General features: G+C 42.7%; 1 long non-coding RNA gene across 1 annotated transcript; it reads left to right on the forward strand.

The window, feature by feature from the left end:
* Positions 1-7,053: 7,053 nt before the first annotated feature.
* Positions 7,054-21,030, forward strand: LOC123487706. The gene is made up of 3 exons (XR_006659863.1): positions 7,054-7,144; positions 10,375-10,488; positions 20,990-21,030. It is a non-coding gene; the product is annotated as an uncharacterized LOC123487706 (long non-coding RNA).
* The last annotated feature ends 940 nt before the right edge of the window (positions 21,031-21,970 follow it).

The following is a 21,970-nucleotide window of genomic DNA, read 5'->3' on the forward strand; positions in this document are numbered from 1 at the left end:
GAAATGACTACATGTTTATTAATTTGTCTTTTAAAACTAGATTTGTTATTTTTGTCATTGATGATGAATATGTTTGGATAACTGCATTGAACTTAATTGATCTGCCAATGAAAAATAAAGTGTATTTGTGTTGGGCAACCTCCTCTTTTGTATTATTCAGCTGGCTGGAGTGTTTACGGACATATTCCATCTCTCCCTATCCCAGTCTGTTGTACCCACATGCTTCAAGGTGGCCACCATTGTTCCTGTACCCAAGAAAGCAAAGGTAACTGAACTAAATGACCATCGCCCCGTAGCACTCACTTCTGTCTTCATGAAGTGCTTTGAGAGGCTAGTTAAGGACCATGTCACCTCCACCTTACCCGAGAACCTACACCCACACAATTCGCATACCGCCCCAATAGATCCACGGACGACGCAATCGCCATTGGACTGCACACCACCCTATCCCACCTGGACAATAGAAATACCTATGTGAGAATGCTGTTTATTGACTACAGCTCAGCTTTAAACACCATAGTGCCCTCCAAGCTCGTCACTAAGCTCAGGGCCTTGGGTCTGACCTTTTCCATGTGCAACTGGGTCCTAGATTTACTGACGGGCCGACCTCACGTGGCGAGGGTAGTCAACAACACCTCCGCCATGCTGATCCTCAACACTGGTGCCCCCCAGGGGTGTGTGCTCAGTCCCCTCCTGTACTCCCTGTTCACCCATGCCTGCGTGGCCATGCACGACTCCAACTCAATCATCAAGTTTGTTGACTACACGACAGTAGTAGGCCTGATTACCAACTGCGGCGAGACAACCTACAGGGAGGAGGTTAGAGCCCTGAAGGAGTGCTGCCAGGAAAATAACCTCTCGCTCAACATCAACAAAACTAAGGAGCTTGTTATGGACTACAGGAGACAGAAGAGGGTGCACGCCCCCATCTTCTTCTTAATCTTCCTTGACCGGGGTCAAAAGTTTAAAGTTCCTCGGTGTGCACATCACTGAGGACCTGAAATGATCTCAGCACACCGACATTGTGGTGAAGAAGGCGCAACAGTGCCTGAAGAAATGTGGCATGACCCCTAACACTCTCACAAACTTCTACAGATACACCATTGAGAGCATTCTGTCGGACTGCATCACCGCCTGGTATGGAAACTGCTCCGCCCTCAACTGCATGGCTCTCCAGAGGGTGGTGCAGACAGCCCAACGCATCACCGGGGCCATGTTGCCTGCCCTCCAGGACATCCACAGCACCCGGTGTCAAAGGAAGGCCAAGAAAATAATTAAGGAGCCTGGTGCTTGCATGGGTACCTGTCCCACTGGACAACTGCATGTCTCCAGATACATGTCCACTATGTAGATCTGGCCAGGTGAGGACGATCTCTCCAGATACATGTCCTCAATGTAGATCTGGCCAGGTGAGGACAATTTCTCCTGATACCTGTCTATTATGTAGATCTGGCCAGGTGAGGACAATCTCTCCAGATACCTGTCTATTATGTAGATCTGGCCAGGTGAGGACCATCTCTCCAGATACATGTCCACTATGTAGATCTGGCCAGGTGAGGACCAGCTCTTCACTTCAAAGTGCGTGTCATCCATCTGTGAATACAACCACCAGAACCAGAGCCACCCGTACATAAAATGTATGCACGCATGACTAAGTCGCTTTGCGTCTGCTAAATGACATTTATTATTAAATGTGAAATTTCACGGTAACATAAGTGCGCTGAGAGAAGATTTTTCACTTAATGTATGCCAAACAAAAACCATTGATTTTCAAAGTTTAACAAACCATATAACTCTATGCACAAGGACTACTGTATGTTACATTTGGTATGGTTACATAAGATGGGTTACTTAAGGCTAAAATTAAAGGAGGCTGGTTTGGTGGGTGTACAACGCGAACGTCTAGCAACCCAAAGGTTGCATGTTCGAATCTCATCACTGACAGCATTTTAGCAATTTTGCAACTACATGCTACTTTGCAACTACTTTGCATGTTAGCTAAACCTTCCTCTATCCCTAACCTTTACCCTTTTAGCTATTCCTTCCCCTAACCTTAACCCTTTAACCTAACTCCTAACCCTTACCTTAAATCCTAACCCCTAGCCTAGCTAACGTTAGCAACCTAGCCATTTTGAATTCTTAACATACAGTATCATACGTTTTGCAAATTCGTAACATATTGTACGTTTCGCAAATTCGTAACATTGTACGAATTGCAATTTGTAACATATTGTACGAGTTGCAGTTCGTAACATATTGTACAAATTGTAATTAGTACCATATCATACGAAGTAGATAATGGACATCCACATATGTATACCAACTATACGAAACATACATAACATATCATACTAAATGGAGTGTTTCAGATTTACGTACAGAATATTTTACGAAATGCTCTGAGACCACATTGCAATTAGTCCTATGGAACGTCAAGGGAACTGTAGCCTACTGTTCAGATGGGTTGAATGGAATCTGGACACTGACTCTAGGTCTATAACCTCTCACATAGCCTTAATATTAACTCAATTTCTTGCAGTAACATGATACACCAATGTATGCAACATTTTGACTCGGGAACAGGAGTGGATAAATTATTTATTTAATAATATAATAATAATAATAATATACCATTTAGCAGACGCTTTTATCCAAAGCGACTTACAGTCTTGTGTGCATAAATTTTTACGTATGGGTGGTCCCGGGGATCGAACCCACTACCCTGGCATTACAAGTGCCATGCTCTACCAATTGAGCTACAGATATTTCTCTCAGCATCTTTATAGAATGCGAATACGCAGTTAGATACCGTCTGTAGAGATGCTATCTTTATCAGCATCATAAAAGTTGATAGTATTTTTCAACCACATAAAATATGTATTGAAGTCTTATCAGAAACATGTTGGGTCGTTTTTACAGCTTTCTAGTACCTTACAACCGGTCAAACTGATTTTTGCACAGAAAATCTTTTAAGAGTTATTGCATTTTCTCCCCGGTCCCTAAACGTCTTTGCTCTGTGAAAGAGCCAGAGATGACAGAGAACTTTACTGATGTCAACTAGATTGAAGCATTAATTCTATAGATTTATAACATTATTGTGGTGAGCAAGGCTTTATTTAGTATTCTAGGACAACATCAAGGCCTAATGGCAGTGAGGGAAAAAAGTATTTGATCCCCTGCTGATTTTGTATGTTTACCCACTGACAAAGACATGATCAGTCTATAATTTTAATGGTAGGTTTATTTGAACAGTGAGAGACAGAATAACAACAACAAAATCCAGAAAAACACATGTCAAAAATGTTATAAATTGATTTGCATTTTAATGAGGGAAATAAGTATTTGAACCCTCTGCAAAACATTACTTAGTACTTGGTGGCAAAACCCTTGTTGGCAATCACAGAGGTCAGACGTTTCTTGTAGTTGGCCACCAGGTTTGTCCCACTCCTCTTTGCAGATCTTCTCCAAGTCATTAAGGTTTCGAGGCTGACATTTGGCAACTCAAACCTTCAGTTCCCTCCACAGATTTTCTATGGGATTAAGGTCTGGAGACTGGCTAGGCCACTCCAGGACCTTAATGTGCTCCTTCTTGAGCCACTCCTTTGTTGCCTTGGCCGTGTGTTTTGGGTCATTGTCATGCTGGAATACCCATCCACGACCTATTGTCAATGCCCTGGCTGAGGGAAGGAGGTTCTCACCCAAGATTTGACAGTACATGGCCCCGTCCATCGTCCCTTTGATGCGGTGAAGTTGTCCTGTCCCCTTAGCAGAAAAACACCCCCAAAGCATAATGTTTGACGGTGGGGATGGTGTTCTTGGGGTCATAGGCAGCATTCCTCCTCCTCCAAACACGGCGAGTTGAGTTGATGCCAAAGAGCTCGATTTTGGTCTCATCTGACCACAACACTTTCACACAGTTCTCCTCTGAATCATTCAGATGTTCATTGGCAAACTTTAGACAGGCCTGTATATGTGCTTTCTTGAGCAGGGGGACCTTGCGGGCGCTGCAGGATTCCAGTCCTTAACAGCGTAGTGTGTTACCAATTGTTTTCTTGGTGGCTATGGTCCCAGCTGCCTTGAGATCATTGACAAGATCCTCCCGTGTAGTTCTGGGCTGATTCCTCACCGTTCTCATGATCATTGCAACTCCACGAGGTGAGATCTTGCATGGGGCCCCAGGCCGAGGGAGATTGACAGTTATTTTGTGTTTCTTCCATTTGCAAATAATCGCACCAACTGTTGTCACCTTCTCACCAAGCTGCTTGACGATGGTTTTGTAGCCCATTCCAGCCTTGTGTAGGTCTACAATCTTGTCCCTGACATCTTTGGAGAGCTCTTTGGTCTTGGCCATGGTGGAGAGTTTGGAATCTGATTGATTGATTGCTTCTGTGGAAAGGTTTCTTTTATACAGGTAACAAACTGAGATTAGGAGCACTCCCTTTAAGAGTGTGCTCCTAATCTCAGCTCGTTACCTGTATAAAAGACACCTGGGAGCCAGAAATCTTTCTGATTGAGAGGGGGTCAAATACTTATTTCCCTCATTAAAATGCAAATCAATTTATAACATTTTTGACATGCGTTTTTCTGGATTTTTTTGTTGTTATTCTGTCTCTCACTGTTCAAATAAACCTACCATTAAAATTATAGACTGATCATTTCTTTGTCAGTGGGCAAACATACAAAATCAGCAGGGGATCAAATACTTTTTTCCCTCACTGTATCTAATTAGACAAGTTGACTAACAAATAGGCTACCAAAATGGCGGAAATTTTAAGCAGAAACATATCTAAATTAGGCAAAAACAAATACTGCACCCCTTGTCAAAAAATCGTTCTGCGACTGTAGCCTACAGCTCATTTTCACTTTATCACATATAGCTTGGCAGTTGTAGGTGGGTTATTAACAATTGCGACAGGTGAACAAACAGCTGACCTGCGCACCACTACAGTGCAGTTCAGTAGAGTACAGCACAGACCAGTATAGTTCAGTACAGTAGAGTAGAGTATAGTTCAGTACAGCACAGAACAGTATAGTTCAGTACAATAGAGAACAGCACATAACAGTACAGGTCAGTACAGTAGAGTAAAGTAGAGTATAGTTCAGTACAGTAGAGTATAGTTCAGTAGAGTACCATACAGTAGAGGTCAGTACAGTAGAGTATAGTACATTATAGTGTACTCAACTCGTGTGCTCTACTGTGTACTGTACTGAACTCTACTCTGCCTGCCTCTGCTTACTTGAGTGTGGAGAAGCGTCACACATCTTGGCAGGGCAATTTTTATTTTTGCCCTGTCTGCCAGGCACGCCAACTGGCTTTTCAGTTCCCCGTGGCTTGGTGTTATGTTGGCATCTGTAATCTGCCTGAAATGTACACTACCGGTCAAAAGTAGAATTGTAGAATAAAAGTGAAGACATCAAAACTATGAAATAATACATATGGAATCATGTAGTAACCAAAAAAGTGTTAAACAAATCAAAATCTATTTTATATTTGAGATTCTTCAAATAGCCACCCTTTGCTTTGATAAGCTTCACCTGGAATGCTTTTCTAACAGTCTTGAAGCAGATCCCACATATGTTGAATACTTGTTGGCTGCTTTTCCTTCACTCATCCCAAACCATCTCAATTGGGTTGAGGTCGGGGGATTGTGGAGGCCAGGTCATCTGATGCAGCACTCCATCACTCTCCTTCTTGGTAAAATAGCCCCTACACAGCCTGGAGGTGTGTTGGGTCATTGTCCTGTTGAAAAACAAATGATAGTCCCACTAAGCCCAAACCAGGTGGAATGGCGTATCGCTGCAGAATGCTGTGGTAGCCATGCTGGTTAGGTGTGCCTTGAATTCTAAATAAACCACAGACAGTGTCACCAGCAAAGCACCCCCACAACATAACACCTCCTCCATGCTTTACGGTGGGAAATATACATGCAGAGATAATCCGTTCATTTATTCGGGCTGCAATTTCTGAGGCTGGTAACGCTAATGAATGTATCCTCTGCAGCATAGGTAATTCTGGGTCTTCCATTCCTGTGGTGGTCCTCATGAGAGCCAGTTTCATCACAGCGCTTGATTGTTTTTGCGACTGCACTTGAAGAAACTTTAAAAGTTCTTGAAATTGTCCATATTGACTGACCTTCATGTCTTAAAGTAAAGATGGACTGTCGTTTCTCTTTGCTTATTTGAGCTGTTCTTGCCATAATATGGACTTGGTCTTTTACCAAATAGGGCTATATTCTGTATACCCCCCCCCCCTACATTGTCACGACACAACTGATTGGCTCAAATGCATTAAGAAGGATAGAAATTCCACAACACTACAGACTCCCTGGTTCGATTCCAGGCTGTATCACAACCGGCTGTGATTGGGAGTCCCATAGGGCGGGGCACAAGGGTTTGGCCGGTGTAGGCCATCATTGTAAATAAGAATTTGTTCTTAACTGACTTGCCTAGTTAAATTAAGGTAAAATAAATTCCACAATGTAAAAATAAAGAAAACATTTTTTTTTACCCGGCACTATTTATTTTTAGGGATCTTTATTATTGCCAACACCATTATCCTGAAAAAGAAGATGTCACCAAAGATTTTAATAACTAAACCAAGATCAATTACTGCCTTCCAACGGGACCAAATGAATCATAGTGGGCAGAACAAGCAAGGAGGTGGGCAGAGCCATGCACGAGCTAGCGAGATCCTATTGGCGCTTTCTAGCATCATCTGCATATTTCCGTTAGGGAACGCCTCCCCTGTGAAGCGCGGGTGTGAAATAACTCAATTCGCCTTTGCACTCCTAAACAATGCAATAAAAAAAAAACGTTTGCAAAGGGTGAAGTCTACAAGACTTAGTCCACTCTGTTCATAACAGATTTTAGTTTTGGGAACAAAAAACTGTATTCAGATCAGATGTTTCCTCGATTAAAAAATGTGCTAAACGTCAGTCAAACTCCATCTCTTTCTATCTTCTCCCACTGCCGGCCAATGGAAACGCAAAGCGGATGCCTCACATTTATACATCCGGTGAAATATCTGTCTCATTGTTCTATCTGTGACGTCGCTGTTGCATTTAGGGGGGAAAGGAAGTACAAATAATAACAAAGAAAGCAGCAGAACTGTGCTGTCGAAACGATCACTTTTGTGTTACTACAGGTATGTAATAGCACGTTTAAACCTTCTAATATTGAAAGAACATGTCATAACATACCAGGTAACAAATCCGTCTATTATCATGTTAGGGTATAACGTTTGGTAAAGGTGTTATTTTTTCTGTCAAACCGAAAGATTCATCTAGCTAGAGACGTTGGTTTGTCTGAGTGAATGTACATCATTTCATCAAGGTCATTTCATAAAGAATCCATTTATTTGAGATTTCTTAATTCGTGATGCGAGCTGATAAAATGGCGGCGTCCAAATCTGCATCATATTTTTACATTTTAGGCATTTAGCAGACGCTCTTATCCAGAGCGACTTAGTGAGTGCATACATTTTTTTCATACTAGTCCCCCGTGGGGATCGAACCCACAACCCTGGCGTTGCAATCTCCATGCTCTACCAACTGAGCTACACGGGACTACATCACCAGACTTCAGTACAGGCAGTGCGGCTGCATCAGAGGCAGAAGTTGTGTTTGAATACTCATACTTAACTGTACTATTTGTGACGTCATTTAAGTAAATAGTATGCTTATTGGTCATAGTATGTGTTATGTGAATAACTCATGTCGTAGAGTTTTTATATTGCAAGCATAATCCTTTACCAAGGTGTTACAGGTCATGACATCCTAATCCGACACTCATAATGCACCTGTTTATATATCCTAGATAGGTGCCCCACTAGCGCCATCTCTGCTCATTATCTTAACATCTTTCTTTTCATATATAATTAGCTCGAACACTTCATACCATTTTAATACCACAGTGAAAATATGTATTTACATTATCAACACATTTTTTAAAATTATATTTTGAATAAGATACAATTAATTGTCCATCTCTTAAGGGACATAGTCCCCGTACCGCAGGGATGGTCTTATGTTAGCCCATGTCCTAGTTTGTCACACTAGTAGCATATTGGGCACCTCTGGGACGTTGGGCGCCTCTGGGAGCCTCAGGGCCTTTCCTTCCTCTTCCACAGCCTCCTGAAATAACTGATAACTGCCCTGGTGGGGTCTTCCTAGTCTCCTCATGTGTCCTACCCACACCATCCAGAGGATATTCACAGTCTTCCCATGTGGCCCTCCTGTGCCCTATGCTCTCCTGAACTGGGCGTATGTCCTTCCGGTTCCTTCCATACTTTCGGCCCTTTACTTCCACTTCATATGACCTTGCGCTGATGTGCCCTATGCATGTGCCAAGACTCCATGTGGCATCCCTGGCATAAGGTGACAGGAGCACTCTGACAGCTTGGCCTTGTTTTATTACAGGCAGATTTTTTGCATGCTGGTCACAGTAATGTTTTGACTTGTCCTGACGTGCACGTTTGTGTGCCTGAACATCCCTAATTGGTGCGAGGAGCTTGGGAGTTGTTGGCAACAGAGAACGAGTGCGTCTAGACATTAAGCGCTGTACAGGACTGCTGCCGAAGCCCTCTGTGGGAGTATTTCTCCATGCCAAAATGTCTTCCCACACATCTGTGCCTTCCTGCATAGCCTTTGTGATGAGAGTCTTTGCTATTTTCACTGCTGACTCTGCCTTACCATTACTCTGACTGTGGTAGGGTGAGGAGGTCACATGATGGAACTCCCAGGCTTTTGCAAACAAAGCAAAGTTTTGACTCGTGAACTGGGGCCGTAACTACACCACTATCAGGTATGCCATATCTGCTAAACTGCTGCTTACAACAGTCGATGATGCAAGCGGCTGTTGTGTCAATCACTTTCTCCACCTCCCAAAAATCTAAATAGGAGTCCACTATAATCAGAAAAGGAATGTTCTTGACTGTGAACAGATCCATTCCCACTTTAGACCAAGGAGGTGCTGGTATGTCATGTGGCTGCAGCGTTTCCTTTTGCTGCTTAGGTAGATTAGCATTACAGATGCCGCACACGGCCACAAAATGATTATTTTCTTGGGTCATGTTGGGCCAGAATACTGAGTCTCTAGATTTCCTGAGACTGGCTTCGACACATGAGTGCCCTGCATGGATACGAGAGAGAGTCATCGGACGTAGAGTTTCTGGCACTACCACCCTGTCGCCTTTGTAGACGACCTCTTCCTGCATTGTGAGTTAGTCTCTGTATGTCCAGTAGTCCCTCACCAGGATGGGCGTACTCTTCCTTGTGTCCGGCCAGCCTCTTAGGATAAAAGACTGAAGCATTCGAGAAGTCTTGTCCTCTGCTGAATGAACTTTGATAGCATCCCGTGTCTGCGGGGAGATGTTTTGATCAGTAGCATGGTTCACATCTTCAAACTCAGCCTGTAGAGCATATACAGTCTCATTTGTCCGATATTGCAGGTGACTAGTTGTTGGTAGTCCTGCTCTAGACAATACATCTGCAATGTGAAGCTCTATTCCTTTCTCGTATACTAGTTGATAATGCTGAAGCTTTAGCATCATCCTTTGAAGTCGCCGGGGCAGACAGAATAGGTTTTTTTGAAGATAAGCGGCTTGTGAGCAGTGTGCACCGTGATAAAGTCCCTACCATGAAGGCATTGATCAAAACGGTCACAAGCGAACACTATGGCTAAGCACTCCTTTTCAACTTGGGCATATCCTTGCTCCGTGGGTGTCAATGTCCTTGAAGCAAATGCAGTGGGCTGCCCCTTCTGCAGGAGCGCAGCCCCTAGGCCTTTGTCACTTGCATCACATTGTAGGGTCACTTCCTCAGAGAGGTCATAGTACCTCAGTATTGGTTGATTTCTTGCCAATTTCTTGATTTGCTCCAATGCAGCATCATGTTGAGGAAGTCATGCCCACAGCACATTTTTATTGGTCAGCTGACGCAATGGCTCACATACGTCAGACAGATGAGGTAAGAATTTGGCTAAGTAATTTACAAAACCAAGCAGTGTCTGTAGGTGGCAGCATTTGCTGTACTGCCTCCACCTTCTTGGGGTCTGGCTTCAGGCCTTCAGCTGTCAAGAGATGTCCCATGTATGTAATACTTGTGAGCCTGAGCTTAACTTTGTCTTTATTCAGCTTTAGATTAATATCCCTTGCTCTTTGTAAGAGCTGAGTCAGGTTGTGGTCATGTGTGCCAGTAACCGAAAGGTCGCTGGTTCTAATCCCCGAGCCGACTAGGTGAAAAATCTGTCGATGTGCCCTTGAGCAAGGCACTTAACCCTAATTGCTCCTGTAAGTCGCTCTGGATAAGAGCGTCTGCTAAATGACTAAAATGTAAATGTAAATGACATGGTCCTGCACTGCTTCTTCCTTTGTAGCACCACAGCCGTATACCAGGATGTCATCAGCTATGACGCTTATTCCTGGCAGTCCCTGAAGTGCATAATGCTGCCTTCGCTGATATTCCTCAGCAGCTGGTATCACTCCAAAAGGTAACCTTGTCCACCGGTATCTACCATTGGGGGTCCAAAATGTGGTGAGGTAACTACTCTCTTCATCCAAACGTACCTGCCAGTTCCCATTTTTTGCATCCATAACCAAAAAGATTTTAGCTTTTGCCAGGCTTGGCAGTACCTCTTCAATGGCATGCATTTGGTAATGTGCCCTACATAAGGCTTTGTTCTGGGCACTTGGATCGAGGCAGATTCTTATTTTGCCAGGCTTTTCCACCACAACCATGTTGCTTATCCACTTAATAGGTTTGGTGACCTTCGTAATGACACCCTGTTCCTCCATTGAATCAACAGCCTTTAGTATATTTTCCTTCAGTGGAATGGGGATTTGGTGGGGAAACTGTTGAACTGGTCTAACAGACTCATCCACCACCAGGAGGAGCTCACCTGGCAGAGCCCCCATCCCTTTAAAAACATCCTCAAACTGTTTCAGTATTGCCTCTGATGGGACCTTTTAGTTTTTCTTTAGTGCTGACATGATGATGGTGGTGGTTGAGCTGGAGCACCTTAAGCTTTTCACACGTTTCTGCTGGAAGGAGAGGCTGCTGCAAGGTTTTCACCACTTGGAACTTTAGCACGTTTCCCCATCACGATTGGCTTGTAGTTCACACTCCCCTATTGGTGTAGGGCGTCAGGTAGCTTAGTGGTGAAGAGCGTTGTGGCAGTAACCGAAAGGTCGCTGGTTCTAATCCCTGAGCCGACTAGGTGAAAAATCTGTCTGTGCCCTTGAGCAAGGCACTTAACCCTAATTGCTCCTGTAAGTCGCTCTGGATAAGAGCATCTGCTAAATGACAAAAAAACAAAACAAAAACAGCCATCGTACAGCCTTAGCCTTGCTTGGTTGTGGCTTTGCATCTCCATCCTGCATTACTTGTATAAAGTCTCTGTAGCCAAGTATATTAACAGTTGAGCCACTGTCTAGCTGGCATTTTATAGTGCTGCTTGTGTAACCGGTGTGAAATGGCTAGCTAGTTAGCGGTGCACGCTAGTAGCGTTTCAATCGGTGACGTCACTCGCTCTGAGACCTTGAAGTAGTTGTTTCCCTTGCTCTGCAAGGGCCGCGGCTTTTGTGGAGCGACGGGTAACGGTGCTTCAAGGATGACTGTTGTTGATGTGTGCAGAGGGTCCCTGGTTCAAGCCCAGGTAGGGGCGAGGAGAGGGACGGAAGCAACACTGTTTCACTTGGATCATAATCACAGTTATCACGTCAGTGGGGCAAGCTTTTAAGTTTGTAGACCATTTATCTTTGCCACTTTGAACAGAATTGACACCTGTCATGTATAGCATGTCAGCTTCTTCTTCATCATCATTATGATCACTGCATGTATCCTGTTCTAGCAGATTGACAGGCTTAACTTCATCATCATTATGATCTCTGCATGTATCCTGTTCTAGCAGATTGACAGGCTTAACTTCATCATCATTATGATCACTGCATGTATCCTGTTCTAGCAGATTGACAGGCTTAACTTCATCATCATTATGATCTCTGCATGTATCCTGTTCTAGCAGATTGACAGGCTTAACTTCATCATCATCATGATCACTGCATGTATCCTGTTCTAGCAGATTGACAGGCTTACTTCTGTCTTTGTCTGCTCACTATTGCAAAATTGTTCTTTTTTTCCACAGAATTTGCATATAACCCCATATGCTGGGCATTTGGCTCTTGCATCCATCTTTTGAATTTTTCTGCCTTGCGTCACTGTCCGATGAATTATGTTTCAATTTTTTGTCGACATGGTCTCTGTATTTGTTCTGAGTGGCTTAATTAACAGATTCTGCCTATTCAGGGACAGTGTTCATCTTTTTTAAATGGAGCTGTGTCTGTTCGCTTGCTCGTCATATATCTACAGCTTTAGTCAGTGTGAGTTATGGTTCGTGCAGCATACTTGCTCTTACTCTGTTATCTTTACAGCCAATCCCAAGTCTGTCTCTGATCATTCATCTCTCATTGACCCGAAATTACATGAATCAGACAATTGACACAGCCTCACAACATGTTCACCAGACGTTTCTGCTTGAGTCACGGGTTAAAAATGAATCCATATCCTAGATAGGTGAACCACTGGCGCCATCTCTGGGTTGGCATTATGCCCATTATCTTACCAGTATGGATATAGTTAGTATGAAAAAAGTTCCCGGATGTCGTACTAAATTTGCCAAAATACGAAGTACAGTCGTGGTCAAAAGTTTTGAGAATGACACAAGTATTGATCTTCACAAAGTTTGCTGCTTCAGTGTTTTTAGATATTTTTGTCAGATGTTACTATGGTATACTGAAGTATAATTACAAGCATTCCATAAGTGTCAAAGGCTTTTATTGACAATTACATTAAGTTTATGCAAAGAGTCAATATTTGCAGTGTTGACCCTTCTTTTTCAAGACCTCTGCAATCCGCCCTGGCATGCTGTCAATTAACTTCTGGGCCACATCCTGACTAATGACAGCCCATTCTTGCATAATCAATGCTTGGAGTTTGTCAGAATTTGTGTGTTTTTGTTTGTCCACCCGCCTCTTGAGGATTGACCACAAGTTCTCAACGGGATTAAGGTCTGGGGAGTTTTCTGGCCATGGACCCAAAATGTCGATGTTTTGTTCCCCGAGACACTTAGTTATCACTTTTGCCTTACGGCAAGGTGCTCCATCATGCTGGAAAAGGCATTGTTCGTCACCAAACTGTTCTTGGATGGTTGGGAGAAGTTGCTCTCGGAGGATGTGTTGGTACCATGCTTTATTCATGGCTGTGTTCTTAGGCAAAATTGTGAGTGAGCCCACTCCCTTGGCTGAGAAGCAACCCCACACATGAATGGTCTCAGGATGCTTTACTGTTGGCATGACACAGGATTGATGGTAGCGCTCACCTTGTCTTCTGCGGACAAGCTTTATTCTGGATGCCCCAAACAATCGGAAAGGGGATTCATCAGAGAAAATGACTTTACCCCAGTCCTCAGCAGTCCAATCCCTGTACCTTTTGCAGAATATCAGTCTGTCCCTGATGTTTTTTCCTGGAGAGAAGTGGCTTCCTCGATGCCCTTCTTGACACCAGGCCATCCTTCAAAAATCTTCGCCTCACTGTGCGTGCAGATGCACTCACACCTGCCTGATGCCATTCCTGAACAAGCTCTGCACTGGTGGTGCCCCGATCCCGCAGCTGAATCAACTTTAGGAGACGGTCCTGGCACTTGCTGGACTTTCTTGGGCGCCCTGAAGCATTCTTCACAACAATTGAACCTCTCTCCTTGAAGTTCTTGATGATCCGATAAACGGTTGATTTAGGTGCAATCTTACTAGCAGCAATATCCTTGCCTGTGAAGCCCTTTTTGTGCAAAGCAATGATGACGGCACGTGTTTCCTTGCAGGTAACCATGGTTAACAGAGGAAGAACAATGATTTCAAGCACCACCCTCCTTTTAAAGCTCCCAGTCTATTCTAACTCAATCAGCATGACAGAGTGATCTCCAGCCTTGTCCTCGTCAACACTCTCACCCGTGTTAACGAGAGAATCACTGACATGATGTCAGCTGGTCCTTTTGTGGCAGGGCTGAAATGCAGTGGAAATGTTTTTTGGGGATTAAGTTAATTTTCATGGCAAAGAGGGACTTTGCAATTAATTGCAATTCATCTGATCACTCTTCATAACATTCTGGAGTATATGCAAATTGCCATCATAAAAACTGAGGCAGCAGACTTAAAATTAATATTTGTGTCATTCTCAAAACTTTTGACCACGACTGTATACAAGCAGTGTACACTATTTCCGTGCTTTTAGGGCCCATAATGCATTTCTTTTTTTAAAATGGGCGTGGCTTCACAAAGTTTTCAGATTTTAAGAAAATGGCGGAAAATATGCAGCCGAAGTCCGACGAAAGCGGATACAAATTCATTGCTTTAACTAATTATGACAAATGTTAAGAAAATGTTGAGCAATGTAATAAAGTCATGACTTTTCAAATAAGTTACGTTATGTTGGTTGACAATTTGTTAGTGACGCTATCCTTACAGCAGTATGTGCCGGTATGTTAGCTAGTTACCTAACGTTAGTTGGCTACTAATACATGGAACTTGCCAGGCAGTAGCGTGGAACCCATGGCACCTCGGATCTACACTCCTGAGGGAGCTTGCAGGCGGATCATGTGGTTTTGCAAAATGTAGAAGTTCTTCAACAACAATAGTAATTGATACAACAGAGAGAGAAAAACAGAATATGAAGTACCTGAGAGTGGTGCCATGGGTGGCGTGACCGGTGGAGCTTTTCTCTTCCTTTTCTGTGCTGCAGTTTGAGAAGTAGTGTTTGTTGAGACTTCTAGCTCACTCAGGAAAAGAAAAAAGAGAAAATAATAATATATATAAATAAATAGATAAAAGAGAAGCAAATGGGTCTGATGTGTTCAATTAAATGGGGAATGAGGGATTTCTTTAAGTTTCTTAGATGCTCGGATATGTTACGTTATGTGCGCATGCGCAGCTTCACTAGAGACTTAAATTATGGCACCTGGTAATCATTTCACGACAGACAATCATCAGGAGCACACAGCCCGTTGGTTTATGACCTGTGGTCATATGATTTAAAATAAAATTAAGGACAAAACACGAGTCATGACATTGTGTGCTTCCTGGTGAGCCTTTTCGGAGGGCTAAATAACGAAAAGTCCGAACAGTGTTAGACAGAGCATGTTTCATCAAAACCCTTTTCAACTTTTTTACATCAATACCTCTGGAGGAAGCTGCAGGGGTTTTGGAGGAGGTGGAGATGACTTGAGGGCTGGTGCTATGGACTGTAGATATGTAAAGAGAGATTTTTTATTTTTTTACATTGCTGTTTTATAAAACAGATAACAGTCATTTTTTCGTAATTTAGCATGTGTTTACCTGTGGAGGTGGCGGTATTCAAATTGCAGGGGGCAGGGACACCAGACGAGGCGGTGGTGGTGACAGAAAGGGGGGGTGGTGTGCATCGTGGTGGTGGTGGACAAAACCACCAATGTAGCCACTGTTTGACCGTCCATACAAGGCATGGGGGGCGGAGGGGGGGCTACCAGTGTGTAGTGGCCACCGGGGAAACACTTGGGGTAGATGATAAATGGGGGGATGTCCTCCCCATCTGCGTTGAAGCATGCCAGCACTGTGATGTGCTCCTTGGTCCCCGGAGCCTGCTGGTACACGTGTTTTGTGCCCCGGGGAGCCAGCACTTTGTGCCTGCTCTGGTCGCTACGAAACTCAGACTCATCGCAGTTATAGATTTGTCTGGGTTTCTCCCTCAACCCACTCTCCTCCAAGTGCTTCTCATAAGAAGTGAAGAAGGTGTCCATCGTCGGATGTGTGGCACACTCAGCTCTCTCCCTGTCCAGGGTGTCCGGCCTCCTCATGCTCCGGTTCTTGTGCCTCCTCCTGAACATTTCCCACCACCTCTTCCCCAGTGGTGGGATTGTTTCCCCTGGGTGCCGAAACCTACAATACAATAGAATATATAATTGTCCATCCAGGATGAAAATGTTTGTTTTGGCATCACCATACACATCCACATTTACATCACACACATTGAGAACAGTCAGTCCACCAATCTACATACATAAACACATAAAACACCAAATATCTACGTATTTTGTCGGCGTATTTCATCAGCCTCTGTCTGGTGAAGGGGAACCCATGGCTGGCGCAGTAGATACAGTACTGCACCAGAGAATTTTCATCCTCTGGTGCAAGCAATGTGGGTGGTCCACTGCGACAACCATGGGTCACCCGGCCGCTCAGCCTGTCCGCCAGGGTCTGCCGAGGTACACCATGCACCTTGGTAGATAAGAAAATAAAACTGTTACTAGCAGATAAAATTCACATACACATGGTAATCTCCTAAAAACAAAAGATGCCTAACCTTGGCAGCCTGGCGGATAGCCATCCCTGCCCCGCAGTCCTCCATGGCATGGAACATGTCCACCTCACTCCACTGCTTCCTCTTGACTTTCTCCATGATGCAGTGGTAAATACATGTAGCTAAATAACTTTGCATACTATACACATTTTAGAAAGATAACTCAATCTGAATATGTATAAACATTTACATTTCAAAGCTAAGGCATTGAAAGGTGATGAAAGTTTTCACAATAACTGAAAGTGTACCCACGTTTTTTGTTTGATGTTATCTGTAATGAAAATTAGTGTCCCAATTAGTTTAATATTGATGCATACATTGTAACATTTGATTAAATACTGCCTCTATGTAGCTGTTGTAAGATGAAACATAGCCAACAGTGATAGGTGTCAAAAAGTTAATGGTTCAAAGTTCCAAATACATTTTTGCAGATTGTGCAAAACGCCTCCGTCAGAGGACTCCAATTTTGATACGGTAAAGCTTGACAACATTCAGCTGTTTTCGTGATATGTATTATCTAACGCTTACAATTTATTTCAATTTTGCTTACTTAGCTGTTCTATCAACATTTAGCAACTAAGCTAGCAACATTAGAAAATCCGTTAGCTATATTTCAGAGGTAAAAAGTTGGATATTAAATGATGTGTGGTCTGTAGCGCAGTAAAATTTTACAATATGCAGCATGTTCCACAAAATGGGTACATAACTTTTTTGAAAATGTACAGACATTGCACTGAAAATCGGTGGTCAGCTAGCTAGAAGGGTGTCGTTAGTCGCAAAACTTACCGTTATTTTCCAGTCCATTTAAATGTTGAGCTCGAGGTGATTTAGTCCTCCAACCGCTAGAGACTGTCCGAAGTTAGCGGAAAATTAGCTATCTTAACTAACTACCCAACGTTTATTGACTTGATTATTCACATCATTCTTATTTAAGTGGGATAGTCGTTGTGCGTTTCAATGGACGTTGTTAATTCTGGCTGTCTACTCCGATTTCAGAGCACTCTCGTCTGAGTGTGCAAGAGCGCAGAATAACTGATGAATTTACGAACACACCAGAAATCGTAAAATGTCTTGCTAGTAATTTGTTATGCTAACAAGCTAACAATAGGTTGCATAGCAACAGCATCAACTTCCGGTAGACAGGTGAAGCTCTAGTACGCTCAACTGAAACGAAACCGTTCGTTTACAGTATACTAATAGTATGTAGTATATACTCATTAAGTATGTAGTATACAGTATATTAGTATGGGTATTCCAACAGAGCTAGGCGCTCCATGTCCTTTCCAACTGCTCCGCTAAAAACCGCACCGAGCTCACAGGAAAGAAAAATGCCGCTCCATTCATTAAAATCACAATTTAACCAACACCCATCAATTTTTTTGTGACTACATGGACCTACCATTTGGTTTTTAAGTATTGAAACCAAACCATATGATTTGAAAGAAACGTATTTTAATTAACATGAAAAGGTGAACGTAAGAAGCGCTCATCATTTCAAATAGGCTACATGTCATATTAAACAGCATATAAACACTCTAAATGGGTCAGGAGCCAGACAGGGAGCCTAAGAAGGAACATAATATAATTATTTAGGCTATATTATTTAAATGCTATAGCCTACAAAGAAATACATTGTGAAGCATTTGCGAGTGCGACACAATAGGCTGGTAGGGAGTCAGGGACATTAAGCACTCAGCATTTAAACAGCATTTTTGTTGTATTAAATCAGTCTATAAATTGCGCATATACAGTGTGTTCGGAAAATATTCAGACCCCTTGACTTTTTTCACATTTTGTTACATTACAGCCTTATTCTAAAATTGATTAAATTGTTTTTTCCCCCTCATCAATCTACACACAATACCTCATAATGACAAAGCAAAAACAGGTAGTTAAACACTTTTGCTAATGTATAAAAAAACATTTTGCATTTACATAAGTATTCAGACCCTTTACTCAGTACTTTGTTGAAGCACCTATGGCAGCGATTACAGCCTTGATTCTTCTTGGGTATGACACTACAAGCGTGGCACACCTGTATTTGGGGAGTTTCTCCCATTCTTCTCTACAGATCCTCTCATGCTCTGTCAGGTTGGATGGTTAGTGTCGCTGCACAGCTATTTTCAGGTCTCTCCAAGTTGTTTGATCAAGTTCAAGTCCGGGCTCTGGCTGGGCCACTCAAAGATATTCAGAGACTTGCCTGAAGCCATTCCTTCGTTGTCTTGGCTGTGTGCTTAGGGTCATTGTCCTGTTAGAAGGTGAACATTCGCCCCAGTCTGAGGTACTGAGCGCTCTGGAGCAGGTTTTCATCAAGGATCTCTGTACTTTGCTCCGTTCATCTTTCCCTCATTCCTGACCAGTCTCCCAGTTCCTGCCACTAAAAAACATCCCCACAGCATGATGCTGCCACCACCATGCTTCACCGTAGGGATGGTACCAGGTTTCCTCCAGACGTGACGCTTGGCATTCAGGCCAAAGCGTTCAATTTTTGTTTCATCAGACCAGATAATCTTGTTTCTCATGGTCTGAGAGTCTTTAGGTTCCTTTTGGCAAACTCCAAGCGGGCTGTAATGTGCCTTTTACTGAGGAGTGGCTTCCGTCTGGCCACTCTACCACAAAGGCCTGATTGGTGGAGTGCAGCAGAGATGGTTGTCCTTCTGGAAGGTTCTCCCTTCTCCATAGAGGAACTCTGGAACTCTGTCAGTGACCAAGACCCTTCTCCCACGATTGCTCAGTTTGGCTGGGCAGCCAGCTCTAGGAAGAGTCTTGGTGGTTCCAAACTTCTTCCATTTAAGAATGATGGAGGACACTGTGTTCTTGGGGACCTTCAATGCTGCAGAAATGTTTTGGTACTCTTCCCCAGATCTGTGCCTCGACACAGTCCTGTCTTGGAGCTCTATGGACAATTCCTTCGACCTCATGGCTTGGTTTTTGCTCTGACATGCACTGTCAGCTGTGGGACAGGTGTGTGTGGCTTTCCAAATCATGTCCAATCAATTGAATTTACCACAGGTGGACTCTAATGAAGTTGTAGAAACATCTCAAGGATGATCAATGGAAACAGGATGCACCTGAGGTCAATTTCGAGTCTCATAGCAAAGCGTCTGAATACTTATGTAAATAAGGTATTTCAGTTTTTATTTGTAATAAATTGGAGAAAAAAATCTAAACCTGTTTTCGCTTTGTTATTATGGGGTGTTGTGTGTAGATTGAGGGGAAAAAATAATTTAATCCATTTTAGAATAAGGCTGTAACGTAACAAAATGTGAAAAAAGGGAAGGGGTCTGAATGCTTTCCGAATGCACTGAAGGCTGTGACTTACTTAGGTTCAGTCTACAGTGCCTTTTGAATTCATTTTTAGAAACACCAGTTTGGCAAAATAATTAACTTTATATCCTGGATACAAAGCGTTCTGTTTGGGGCTTCAGGTTCATGTGATGGTGCCTGGAGAGCAGGCCAGCAGCAGAGAATATCCTCTCCACCCCCTGCAGAGCCACTGGGGATGCCAAACACCTTTTTGGCCACTCTGGGCAGGCTGTGCAGGGATGCTTTTTTATTCTTTCCTATAGGTAGGCCTGAAGGTTTTTAGGCAAAATAACCCAATCAAAACATAAAGCTCCTTGAAAGTTGGCATATTGGGCCAAAATCAATGATGGCCTATTGTATAGATAGTAGAACAAACATGAAGGAAATTCTAAGAGATCTGATTTTTAGTAGTAAGTACACCATCATGTTTTCAGGATATGTGTCTTTTCAGATTCCACAATGGTTCTTTAGTTGTGGACATTACATCACAATAAATGGCTTTTGGTCCTCATCTTTGTAAGTCACCTTGATTTTGCACCTGTGGGTTTTTATCAGTTTCTTTATGAAAATATTTAGCGAACTCCATGCCAGTAGCTAAAGCAAGGGGCTATAGCAGCACACAAGTAGACTACCAATGCATGCTGGGCCGGGCAAGCCCTGAGTTCATGAAGTAAGCGCTACTGGAACGCTATTGGAGCGAAATTGAAACGGGCGAGAAGGCCGACGCTCCAGCGGTTGGGAATCTCACTTAACTCTCCAGTCAAAGTGGGCTCCGCTCTGCTCTGCTCACATACTCTGATCAGAGAGAGAGAGACAATTTCACGGTTGCACTACAGTTTTGAAGCTGAATGTAATGTTCATCGGTTTTCTACATGTGTAGTAATATTCAGACACGTTCAGTTGTTTCTATATTTATCTATAAATGTTACTATGGTGTGATCGGGAAATACAATTGGTTGTGACTGAAATAATACAATGAAGACAAGGTTATTCAAGAAAATAATTAATAGTGTTGCCTAAAACAAACTGTAACCTTGTACTAAATGGTTTTTGAGTCATTTATGTATGTATGTGGATTCAGGAAATCTATTATAGGTTAAGTGCACTTACGTTGTGTAATTTAAAGTGTGTACTTTGTGTCTAATGTGAATTAATGAATGTTTTGTTGTCAGTGCTTAGCTACCTGATCTATTGAAGTGAGAATTGAACAAGAAAAAATATAATATATTTTTTGAGAATAAAGAAAGTGCCAGAACTGTCCAGACAATAACTTTTGTGTCCGTTTCTCTTTATTACTACAGGCCGACTCAGATTAAGTCTGAGGCCGGTAACATCAACAGTGAGGACAAACCCAGCCTGCCTCTCTCCTTCCACACTGGGTCCTGATTGTGACAGTGGAGCCCAGTGTGCATTGCAGTATTCAGAGATGGCATCAGTGAAACTGGAAGACTGCAGTCAAACACTGGAGCTGAACGTCCACATTAAAGATGAAGAAGAGGAGGAGAAGATTGGGAAATCTGTTTCTCATGGTAAGAGCAGGTTCTGTCTAACTCAGTTTGTTGTATTCATTTATCTATAAGTTCTCTTCATAAGTTAGACCTCCATAAGTTATGACCCAGTCTATTGATAGGTTGAATTCAGTCATTTTGAGATCACATCCCTGAAGAACTCCAGACTGCACAACAAAGCTTGTGTTGTTCCTTCCAACTTCCCACTGTGCATGAAAAGTTCCAGTAGAACTGTTTCATGATGAACTGTTTCAATGAGAAGGTAGATGTTATTTCATGCTACTGAGACTTGCATGGTTTGACACCAGTATTGTCAGCATGTGTTTTATTCACTGGGTTATCTGGAGTGCTCAGAGAGTAGACTAAAGAAGTGAAGTAGACAAATTGGCAGTGTTTTAAAGTTCTGTGAAATGTGTCTGTGTATTTACTAAGCCTTGTGATGGTTAGTGGAGGATGATATGGCTCATAATTTTCACTCCTTTTTGCAATCAACTGTTATCCACTTTTAGAATAGTTGTATTCCCCTTTTGTATTGTACAGTATACTTGTACAGTATGCCTTCAGAAAGTATTCATACCCCTTGACTTATTCCACATTTTGTTGTGTTACATCCTAAATTCAAAATGGATTACATTTATATTTTTTCTGAGCCATCTACACACAATACCCCATAATGACAGTGAAAACATGTTTTTAGAAATGTTTGCAAATTTATTAAAATTGAAATGCAGAAATATCTCATTTACATCACACCCCTGAGTCAACACTTTTTGT

The sequence above is a fragment of the Coregonus clupeaformis genome, unplaced genomic scaffold, assembly GCF_020615455.1.
Source record: "Coregonus clupeaformis isolate EN_2021a unplaced genomic scaffold, ASM2061545v1 scaf1813, whole genome shotgun sequence".
Taxonomy (NCBI): Eukaryota; Metazoa; Chordata; class Actinopteri; order Salmoniformes; family Salmonidae; genus Coregonus; species Coregonus clupeaformis.